This window comes from Archocentrus centrarchus, chromosome 16 (assembly GCF_007364275.1).
Source record: "Archocentrus centrarchus isolate MPI-CPG fArcCen1 chromosome 16, fArcCen1, whole genome shotgun sequence".
Lineage (NCBI taxonomy): Eukaryota > Metazoa > Chordata > Actinopteri > Cichliformes > Cichlidae > Archocentrus > Archocentrus centrarchus.
The window spans coordinates 31,358,727-31,369,799 of NC_044361.1; the positions used below are offsets into that span (position 1 = coordinate 31,358,727).

The 11,073-nt window shown below is 38.0% G+C and overlaps 1 pseudogene; it reads left to right on the forward strand.

The window, feature by feature from the left end:
- The window catches only part of LOC115794605 (glutathione hydrolase 5 proenzyme-like), a 30,071-nt pseudogene that overhangs the window by 186 nt on the left and 18,812 nt on the right, over nt 1-11,073 (forward strand).

Consider the following 11,073-nt stretch of genomic DNA (forward strand, 5'->3'; position numbering starts at 1 on the left):
TCAGGGTGTACTAACGGAAGCTTCACAAAACAGTTTTCTAAGAGCAAAAATAAACATGTTTGGGAGCTCCTTAATCCGTGTCATCCTCACTACAGTATACAATTATTTATTTATTTCTCCACATCGTCGCTCTCACTCTTTTTTTCTTTGTAAACGGTTCTTGGGTTTCGCTATGCAAATCTGTTATTATTATTATTATTATTATTACCTACTTACGAGAAAACTATTCATTCGCTCATAATTCTAACAAATGTTTCTGTGAAATTTTCCGAATACATACCTTCATAAAGGACAAAATTGAAAGTGATATCACAGACCTATGCAAAATTTCAATGGGTCCTTTCCCCAGGGATGTACAGTCATGGTCAAAATGATGATCACGATTTTTTTTTTTAATCAATATTAAGATCACGATCGGGTTATTTGCCATTGTTATTCACTGATTTTAGTGACAAAAACGTTTATATTGCACTTTCATGTAAACATAACACTGCTTTTCACATCAACGTTGCGCTGCATTTCTGCTATTGTACAGTTCTTCATTAAAATGAGGTTTGTCCTCCTTATTCACCTAAATTCAGTGCAGAAGGAAAATATACTTTAAAAAAGTACCAAAACTTAATGCAGCAATAAATCAACAGAACGCTGCTTTTACTTTTACATTGTGCTACGTTCCTGTTGGCTAAAACTTATTTATTTTAATAAGTCGTTTGCACGGAGCAGTTTTTTCACTTAGGAAAAATAAAACATATTTTTTGCACAGTTTATCAAACACATTTTGACGATTGTGTTTTCAGTGCGTCTTTGTGATCTGATAGGTACGCAGGCGAGGTCGTGCATTCATTGTATACTGCGGATTATCATACTGCACAGATACAACTCTACAGCACTTTTTGTATATAATTTATTCTTTATTAACACCATCTGCGCTAAATCTGAAGTATTTTCAAATAAGGGATGATGATCAGCGTCTAGGAACTTATGTTGCACCAGACTTTTAAATTTAGTTTATTGTAATGTTACTCATCCAGGAAACTTCAAACGGCACGGTACAGGAAAGAAGCTGTGATTGGCACATGCAGACGTCGTCAGGGACTGATTTAGGGAACGTTTGTTTGCTTTGCTTTACATTTTGTGGAGAATGCTTTTCACTGTATCTCGATTATGTTAATTTAATTGTGGGATGCTAAATTCGTGATCGAGATTACAATTCGATTACTGTTGCGGCCATAGCACACGTTCTAACGATGACAGGGTCGCCTGAAGGGCTGACAATGAACTCGTTCAAGCTCCAGAAACTATTTCAGGGACATTCTTCAGAAAGGTGGTTCAGCAGTAGATGGAGCCATTGCTGCGCTGCTGTGCACCTCCATCATCAACCCACACAGTGCGGGCATTGGAGGAGGGTCCACGTTCACTGTGATGGACAGCTCCGGTAACAAGACACCCTCACTCCCCTTATCCTAATGCAGCAGCTCAGCCCTGCTGGGGATAATAATATCTCATCTTTTCAAAGGTAAAGTGAAAATCATCAACTCCAGAGAGACTGTACCTGCAAAGGTTAACCCTGACCTGCTCAAGACATGTCTTAAGACCATGGAGTGGAGGGAAGGTGGGGTGCTTTTCTGACATAATACCATTATTTTTTAAAGAGCTCCATTTGTTTCCCTCTAAGTCTTTTGTAGTCTTTCTTGTTTTTCTCACTCTGTTGTCATGTACTAACTTTGTGTAAGGAACTCTGTTTGCTTGGTCTGTCACAAAAAGAGCAGCAAATCCTGCCAGACCTGTTCTTGGAAGTGCAAATGTTTCTTTTTCATCAGGTTTCACTTGAAGTAGATTGCATACCATCACGACAACAAGACCACATATGCACATGTTTAGTCTTTGCACAGTGTTCATGTAGACACCAAAGTTATAACAGTTTTGGATTTTTCCATTAGAGTTTAGTGTTACTTACTTTTATTTTTTTCCTCTAATTTAGTTAGTTTTAATTATTTTTTAGAGTGGTTTTAGTTTAATGCTTAGTTTTAGTTGAGTTTTCATTAGTTCTAGTATTAGCTTTAGTTTTGCTATACTTTGTCAGTTGCAAGATTTAAGGTGCAAGAGTAATTATTGTGTAATAAAAACTCAACAAACGATATCATATAAAAAAACTGTATTCAACAACCAACATCTAACTGTTCACAAGACATCAGCATTACGTGCTAAATGTGTTTAATACTAAGGACCCACATGAATATCATGTGCCTTGAAGCGATTGTTTATTATGATTTGGCGCTATATAAATAAATTTGAATTGAATTCAAATGAATGAGACACCAACAGGGAGAAACATAAAGAAAAACATAATCTCCAAAATACAGTAAACTCTACAATATATTTCAGCTTCAGTGCAGTAGATTAACAATACCTCGCATGTGGTGTATAATATCAGAACGCAGTGAATGTTTGACAAAAATTTGACAAGTTTGACAAACTGAACAATGTGAAGAAATCAAAGCTCAAATACAGCTTTTCAAGATTGTATGGGTTTTTATTTGTTTGTCTCACACAGTGGTGTGGACATCCCAGTTTCAATAAACAAATTTATCAGTGCATCCTCTCACTTGTGGTGTACTAACTAGCCAGCAGTTATTTTTTCAGTGAAAACAGTCTTTTATTGTTGTCACCTTGCTGCACGGCTGCGATGCTGGTTCAGGGGAGTTGCTCGGAGAGCTAGCTTGGTTAGAAAGTCACTAATTAGACTTCTGCGCTGGGTCTTTACGGTGCCTTGAACACAAGCTACCTAAGTGGCCGATGCTGGGACTTTTTCCCCTCCTTAGTCCTTGTTCTTTGGTGTCAGTTTTATTTATTTTGGCTGCAAACACATTTGTCCCTGTTTTTTTTTTTTTTCACTTTGTTCATTCCCTCACATCCATTCCGATAGTTTCAGCAGTCTTCCTCCAGGAATTTGATGACGTTTGTGAGTCCTTATATCGATGCTTTGATTATTGTTCCAGATTGTTATACCGTACTCTCATTGATAAATTAAAAAAAATTGTGGCAAAAAGTAGCTGGAAATGCAGAACAATTATTCTGGGGTGCATGGACCTGAATTATAGCTAGCCATTATCTTGCTGACTAGTGGTGAGCATACACCAGAATCTTCCCCAATAACAAGCCCTGGGTTACAAAATCTGTGAAATCAAGTTTACAGACTAAGAGGTGTGCTTTTAAGTCTGGTTTTGTTCCTGATTTGCATGCAGCCTCCAAGGAGCTGAAAATGAACATTTTAAAAGCAAAACAGGACTATAAAAAGAAACTGGAAGATAAAATGGCCCCAAATAACCTTGGCTGTGCTTGGTCCACCATGAAAGCCATAGCAGGTACGCAATTCCAATAACAAAGGCACTGTCACTTTAGAGGGTTTTGACTCAGACTCTGAATTAGCGAATGCTCTTAATTGTTTTTATTCTCGATTTGATGTACTCGATTTTAGTAAAGAGAGGCAGGAAGTGAGTCAGGAACTTGAAGACAGCCATCATTTTAAGATTGAATGCATAGATATTGTGAAGGCCTTTTCCTCCATAAAGATAAACAAGAGTCAGGGACCAGGTAACATCTGTGGTTGTCTGCTCAAATCATGTGCCAAACAACTATTTTTAATAAGTCTTTACAGACTCAGCATGTCCCCAAATGTTGGCAGGACGCTGTAGTCGTCCCTGTTCCAAAGAGCAATTGTCCAAAAACTTTGAATGATTTTAGAAACATTGCTCTTACATCCATTGTGATGAAATCATTTGAAAAATTGGTGAGGTCTGAAATTTTAAAGAAGACAGTGTGTGACGTGGATCCTCTGCAGTTTGCCTACAGACCACACTGAGGAGTAGAGGATGCCACAGTCACCTTAATGAATCTGCTTCTTAAACATCTTGAGGGAAAGGGAACACATGCAAGGCTTTTATTCATTGATTTCTCATCTGCTTTTAATACCATTCAACCCCACATTGTCACACAGAAGCTTTTAGAACATTTTACTTTAAGTTTTATTCTTGTGGGTTGGATTTTAGATTTCTTAACAAACAGAACACTGAGAGTGAGAGTGAATGGCTCTCTGTCTGATCAGGTCTGTTCCTCCACTGGCTCCCCACAAAGATGTGTTCTGTCACCTCTTCTGTTCATTCTTTATACAAACATGTGTCGTAGCAGCAGGGAGGACAGATTCATTTTAAAGTATGCAGATGATTCAGTTATTGTTAGTCTGCTGACAGGCAGTGAAACTCACCATGGTCCAGTCATTCAGGACTTTGTTCAGTGGTGTGATGAATCTTTTCTGCAGATGAATATCCAAAAAACTAAAGATATGCTCATTGATTTTAGGAAACTCACTCAGGCACAGGAACTCACTCTTATAAAGGGTCAGGCAGTAGAATGTAACATATAAATAACATATAAATATCTTGGCACAATTATTGACAGTAAACTGACTTTTGAGGCAAACTGTGAAGCTGTATAAAAAAAGGGAATCAGCATCTTCATTGCCTCAGGAAACTGTCATCTGTCACCTGTTATTGGTGACAGCAGTGTTACTGACAAAACACTGCTGACCCTGTTTTATCATGCTTTTATTGAATCAGTTTTATCCTTTTGCTTAGTGGCATAGTTCGGTAATCTGCCTCTTAAAAATAAGAATTACCTGAACCAAATAGTACAGCGGTGCCGTGAGCTGACGGGAGAGCTGAAGTTACATCTAGAATCTCTGTACTCTGGGCAGGTACAGAGGATCTCCAGATCAATCTTAAAGGACACTTCTCACCCTTTGCACTGTGAGTTCCAGCTTCTCCCGTCAGGACGCAAATATAAAATGCCCAAATATAAAATATAAAATATTAAAAGTTTTGTTCCTACAGCCATAGGTTTTAACAAATTTTAACCCCATGCTGTGTTTTTTACTAATTTTTTTAAATGTCTCGTCATGTTTTGTTTTTTATTACATTTGTTCATATTTGTTCTTATATGGGGTATTTGTTTTTAACATGTTTTGTCTTAGTTTTTTTTTCATGTCTGTATTGTTATTAACCGACTCACTATACTGCACAACAAATGCACAACACACACACAGTGAGGTGCCGCTAAAACTGCTAGAGTGGAAAAAATTATTTCATATTAACTCGTTAACTGGCCGCACCAAAATCACCTGAAAAAGCTACGTGATGGCCTCTGGTTACTATTGGCTCTAGAAAACCCATTTCGTAGCCTGTTAACTGGCCACATCCCGTCCGCCAGACGTACGTAATGCATATAGCAGGCTAGACCCTCCCATTTTGATTGACACCTCATTCGGCCAATCATGTTAAGAAATGGTTTTTCCAGAGCCAATAAAGTCATGTAGCTTTTTCAGGTGATTTTGGTGCGTCCAGTTACATGATTGACCGAATGAAGTGTCAATCAAAATGGGAGGGTCTAGTCTGCCATATAAAACGCACTACATACGTCCGGACGTGGCCAGTTAACAGGCTGCATAAGCTGATAAACAGGAAATCAAAGGACATTTGATCTGTAACTTCATTACGTTTTAGTTAGTTTTGTAAACACACAATGCCGTTCCAGTTAGTTATCCTTTTATCTTTTAATTACTGTTCTTTATTTTGTTTAACAAAAAAAATCTTTTTCAATTTTAGTTTTTGTTGTTTAGTTCATTTTCGTTAATGATAATAACCTTGGTAATCACCAGCGGAAAAGTGGGACTGACTACCTAGGACCCCAACAGCAGAAAGGACTCTTGCAATGGAATGAAAAGTTTGTTTATGTTAACAATTTTTATTTCAAAGCAACTTATAATAATTAAATACATTATTCCAAAAACAATGGAGGCTCTGATGTTACTCTCAACACTTAAAAATTATGCACAATGATTTAGTCCAATCTGCACTTGGACTCACCTTTACAGCACATCTAATTATCTTATACATGTGACTGCTAATGCACACTGAGTTGTCTTTCCCCAAAGCAAAATTGGGATGTCAAAAAAGAAAAGAAAGGAGAGGGAGAAAAAGCAAAGTCAGGGAAATCAGTTGTTAACAAATTTCTTTCCAAAGAAAGGTGAGCAGAGCACAAAAGGTTAAGAAGGGTTCAGCTATCACAAGTTGGTAAAGACAGTGAGTCAGTGTCAGATGTGACGCTAGCAGAATAACCTTGCACAAATTAACACCATGAAAATACATGGTCCTCAATTTCAGAAACAGCCAGAGAGAGTGAAGTAGTAACAGGTCCTTCCTCAAATGATGCACAAGATGTGACACAAAGTGAGCTCATATGGGCCGTGGCCCATGGTGGGCCACAGTAATAACAGAAATTCAGTTTGAAATTACTCATTACTAATTTACATAAATGTATTTATTTATTTAAAAAAAGTGAATTAAAACTAGCAACAGGAGGTGGTTAGTTTGTGATTTTAATCATTACTGAGCTAAATTTACTGCTCTTATATTGAAATTTGTGTCCCAGTGGCAAGTGGGTCACTTATTGACATTAGCACTTTACATATGACTGGATAATATTCATATCCAACAGCCTGTTCTGTTTGTTTTTTATTTTCTCTTGTATGTTGAAGACAGAATTCTAGCCAGGATCATTTCACGTGCTGGTGCTATGAGACAACTGGGGGAAGAGGGCCCAAGGGATTTCTGGCTTTTAAGTGAGCCTCAGCACTCTTGACTTTGGAAATGGCTTTTTTCTTCATTTAAACACATTAGTATTCAAAACAAATGGAAATGTGTTGTGATATGCTGCACAGTCAACTGTCCTAGCGTGTGGTGAGTTCACTGATTGTTTTATGGGCATTTTTGATGGTTCTTCCAGAAGTGCATTTGTGAGGTCAGACACTGATGTTGGAGGAGAAAGCCTGGCTTTCAGTCTCTGCTCTAATTCATCTCAATGTGTTCTGTTGGGCTGAGGTCAGGACTCTGTGCAGGCCAGTCAAGTTCTTCCAGACCAAACTCGCTCATCCATGTCTTTATGGACCTGCTTTGTGCACTGGTGCGCAGACATGTTGGAACAGGAAGGGGCCATCCCCAAACTGTTCCCACAAAGTTGGGAGCATGACATTGCCCAAAATGTCTTGGTATGCTGAAGCATTAAGAGTTCCTTTCACTGGAACTAAGGGGCCGAACCCAAGTCCTGAAAACAACCCCACACCATAATCCTCCCTCCACTCAAAATTACACTTGGCACACTGCAGTCAGACAAGTACCGTTCTCCTGGCAACCACCAAACCCAGACTCATAGCTGCGGTGAGTGATATTGTAGCTGTGATAGAGAAAAGAAGGGGGCCCACCGAGACTGCTTCTGTATAGGCCCCAGAGTTCTTTGCTATGCCACTACATGTGCACCTGCATAAACAGAGAAGAAAGTATGTATACAGAAAACATTGTTAAACCAAGAATAGTGTAAACATATAATTATACATAAAAAATATGTAATATATAAATATAGTAAAGAGCAAAGGTGAATATACATGCAGAAAAATTATCTCTAATGTAAGTAGTTATAAATGGACACAACATTTAAAAAGTACACTTTCCCTCTGAAATGTAGTAGAGTTGAAATAAATTCAGCTCCCTTTTAATTATAAGACATGGCATCTCAGAGCATTAAAGGTCAAGCTTTTACACTATACTCAAACCATGAGTGTAATCTATGTGTTACTTTCCAGCACTGACTGTCCATTAATTATCTCACCAGACAGCAGATGGATCGGGGTTCCTGGGGAAATTCGAGGTTATGCAGAGGCACACAGGCGTTACGGGAAGTTGCCGTGGGCCACCGTCTTTGAGCCGACCATCCGACTGGCCAGAGAGGGGTTCCCTATTCCTTATGTCCAAGGTCTACAGATCCCACGCATTGCTAATACGTCACTACGGTATGAAATACACCCAAAATGTGAGTTCAAAAACATGAGGAGCAAACAATGAATGTTTCAGCTTTCTCTCACTGTGTTTGTCTTTTAGGAAGTTATATTCAGATGAGAACGGGAACTGCTTAAAATCGGTGATATTGTGAAATTTGAGAAACTGGCTGATACTTTGGAGATGATTGCAAAGCAGGGGCCAGATGTGTTTTACAACGGAAGCATAGCAGAGGATTTAATCCATGACATACAGCAAGCAGGTATCATCAGACAGGTTTCATCCTGCTCTCTTTTCTGATCATTTTCTATGTCTGCCAGACACAATGATCTAATTACAAATGAATAAATCAATTGGCTCTGCAAAGCTCTGCCATGATCCCTCACAGGCTACACTGTGAGCTACTCTGATTAAAGGTCTTGATTATAAGATGCGTTAGCAGAAACCATTTGTTTCAATGTGTTTCAGGAGGAACACTCACACTGCAGGACTTGGCATCATATAAAGTTACAGTGACTGATGCGTGGACTGTTCCTTTGGGAGAGTACCAGATGTACTTCCCCCCACCCCCTGCAGGAGGAGCCATCCTTAGCCTCATCCTCAACATCATGAAAGGTTCCTGTCAGACACTGACTGCAGAGCTGCTGCTCACCTACACTTTGAAATCACAAAATGAGGCTTGTTGGATCATTTTGTTTTGAACTGAGCTGTTGATCTTAATGCTTTTATTGGTTGTTGTATTTAGCACATAGTGTCTGTTTCATGAAAATGATCCTAAGCAATCATTAAAAGTGTCATACACTGAGAATGGATCTTTAAATCTAAGAAATAACAGTTGTTTTTATTTTTAGGATATAAAATGAATTCAGCACCCATTACAACTGATGAAAAGACATTATTTATCACCGTTATGTTGAAGCTTTAAAATTTGCCAATGGATTAAAGAACATATTCAAGATCCAAAGTTCACCTCAGACGAAGTAAGTATCAGAAAATCCTCCAGAGTAAATTCATGTGTAGGTTTGCACCTGCTTTTATAGATGCAGTATGACCATGTCATGATGTGTGACAGGAGCAGGGTGACCCCAAAAGGCAGGAATCACAGGCAGATGTAAATGAAAGGTGGTTTACTGAGAGGTGATGAATGAATAGAGCTATACAGATCTGGACAGTAGCAAGAACTTAAAAAAACAAATGAGCAAGGGGACACAGCGGAGGAAACATAGACAACACAACAAGGAACAGACACAGACTGAGCACTTAAATACACACACTAGGTAATCAGGGAACAGGCAACAGGTGAGGGGCAAAGCTTAATATAATTAACCAGACGAGACATGGGGACACAAAACTAAACACAAATCACCAGGAACACAGGACTATCAAAGTAAAACGGGAAACACACAGACACAGGACAGATGCAGGGGAGACAGGAACAAAAGGAACTAAGCCAAAATTAACAAGACAGGAAACTAAGATGAATAATCAAAACCCAAAACAAACTAGGATATAACAAACCTCAGTGAAACCAGAACTAAACACAAAAAGCTGGGACATGGCCCAGGACATGACAGTTCATTTTAAGTAGTTACATTTAGTTATGGCTTAAACAGGGGTGGAAGAAGTTTTATAGATGTATTTTTTTTTTTTAACCTTTATTTATACAGGTAGTCCATTGAGACTCAGTGTCTCATTTGCAAGAGAGACCTGTTTGTATATGTGTTATATCAGTTTATCCTCATTATTAATGCTGTCATATTGAACACATTCAGTTGTACTAATTCATATATATATATATATATTTCATAGACCTGGTTGCTTGTTTCTGTTGCAAACCAATAAGTCGTTTTTTGAAGGAGGACAGGCTCAACAGACAGGAGTGGAATGGAATGTTCAGAAGTGATGTCACAATGTAACTTATAGTGCTTTCTAGAACGTGGCACATGAAAGCACTTTCTTTAGGCTGACAAGATTCATGTCACCAAGGAACCTGAGTGTGTAAACACAAACTTCTTGGAGCTGCAAACACCGACATTTTGTTTAAACAAGAACAGAACCATCATTGAAAATATTTGGTGAGTACTTAATGGATAGTTTTTAAGGTCATTTACGTTTGTTTTTTAACTCACAATTTGTGTTATGCCCAAATATTATCCCAAAATCTTGTGGCTGGCTGTTTGCTGTGTCCTTCAACCTGAACACAAAGTGTAGAAAGTTCAGTTTGAGTCTTTGAGATGTGTGGTTTAGAGCAGTGAATGAAGCCATTTGCATGATTTAACAAATTAAAAGAAAAAATACAAGAATTTAATTAAAATTGAACAAAAAGGGCAGCAGTATTATCAGAAAAATATCTGTAAAGCAAACAGCATATGTCACACAGTGTACATATGCAAAAGATATGTTAATCCACTTTGGGGATGATTTAATATCCAACAGTGCATCATATCATTAGTTTGTACAGGGAATCCATGTAAAACGTTAATCTGCAGAGTAACTGTTGTAAACAGCTGTTAAATGTACAATATTTCCTCTGCAATATAGTTCGGTTATCAAACCATACATATACTGTATACACAACTGAAAACAAATCAATATTGTGTAATTATGATAACTGGGTAACTGCATGTGTAACAGTGCATTATATTTGACTCTGATTGTGTTACAGAACAAAGTACAAAGTAAAAACTGTGGCTAGTTTTCAGTTAGTTTATGAATACAAGACTTTTAAAGGTATTTGACTTCTTTTTTAAATACTTAAAGTTTTAGTTAAACACTCTAAAACTAACTGATTGTAGCAGGTAAATTACCTGCCACAATGAGTTAGTTTTAGAGTTCTCACATAATACTTGTCCTTAGTTTAGTTCTGTGTGATGTCAGTCCCATTCTAAGAGGATCAAAACATCCTATGAATGTGTGCCACAGGATCCCAAACAGGCTTTTTATTTTTCTGCACAAACCGCACAGAACCCCACCCCACCCTGTCACGGCACACTTGAATCAGCTCATGGCTCACAAGTCAAATGTCTTTGTTTTTAGGGCAAAAAGAACAGGAAAGTCCAAAGCACAGGTAAGAAGAGATTTCTGGAAATCACAGTGATTTTGTTTTCATATGAAATCGGTGAAAACCAGTCAAAAACGGAATCTTACTCGATCAGAACAAAGATTGTAAATTCTGTGCATTTCAACA